We start from the raw sequence: 914 nt of genomic DNA, 5'->3' as shown, positions 1-914 counted from the left end.
GTTCAGTTCACACACGTAAGGGTGTGAAAATTAGGTGCTTAACCCCATTCTGCCTCAGGCAGCTGTACTAATAAATTTTGCAAATAATTTATCTCTGTATCTTGCATATAGAACGTATATTCTTTGCTTGGTTGCAATGTTTGTCCCACCTAGTTAAGGCATAATGATTCTCTGGACAGCAGGCAGGAGTTTCTGTAGCACCCTCTGGGTCAAGCTTCAAACTAGGTTACCTTTCCCTTAACACACCCTTTGCTACAAGGGTGAGTACACCAAATGTATACAGATCAGAGCTGGTCTTCATTTTCTGTATGTCCATACTCTAAAAATCAGTTTCATAATCTACAGCAAAGAAGGCCCTTTAAACAGCAGTTTAAAGCAATCTGATGGAAAGCAAGTATCATCTAAAGACTTAAATACAAATGTTTAGCTGTGTCAGTTCTGGAAGATGGTTGAAAATACTACACGGAAACGATCTCATTACGTAGTGAGTCTTTGCTTTTTGAAAGCTATTTCTCATGACATCTAATACTCACAAATAAAGGTGATTCTCAGTGTGAGTAAAGACCTGCGCAAATAAAAGTAGAGGAAACCTATTGCAAGAGTCTTGAGACATGAAGTGCTCTGTAATAACTGCCCATGTATATGCTCTTATTCTGTAATAAACATGAGGTAACAAAAGGCATGATGAAAAAGAGATGTATCACCTCCTATTTTTTACTGTGTGTGGAGAAAGAGCAGACACTTGAGGAGTCACAGTGGGTAGCCATTCATTGCCAGCTCTAGCTTATCCTGGGATAACTGGATTCAGGTACCTGCATGCTCAGAACCGAGACTTTTTTTGTGTTATTTTGGGGGGGCTTTGTCCTTTTGACTTTTGTATTGGTGAAAATCTTTCCATGTCAGTCATGGTTCAT

Source organism: Falco rusticolus, chromosome 6 (assembly GCF_015220075.1).
Source record: "Falco rusticolus isolate bFalRus1 chromosome 6, bFalRus1.pri, whole genome shotgun sequence".
NCBI classification, from domain to species: domain Eukaryota; kingdom Metazoa; phylum Chordata; class Aves; order Falconiformes; family Falconidae; genus Falco; species Falco rusticolus.
Note: the sequence above shows the minus strand (reverse complement) of the source record.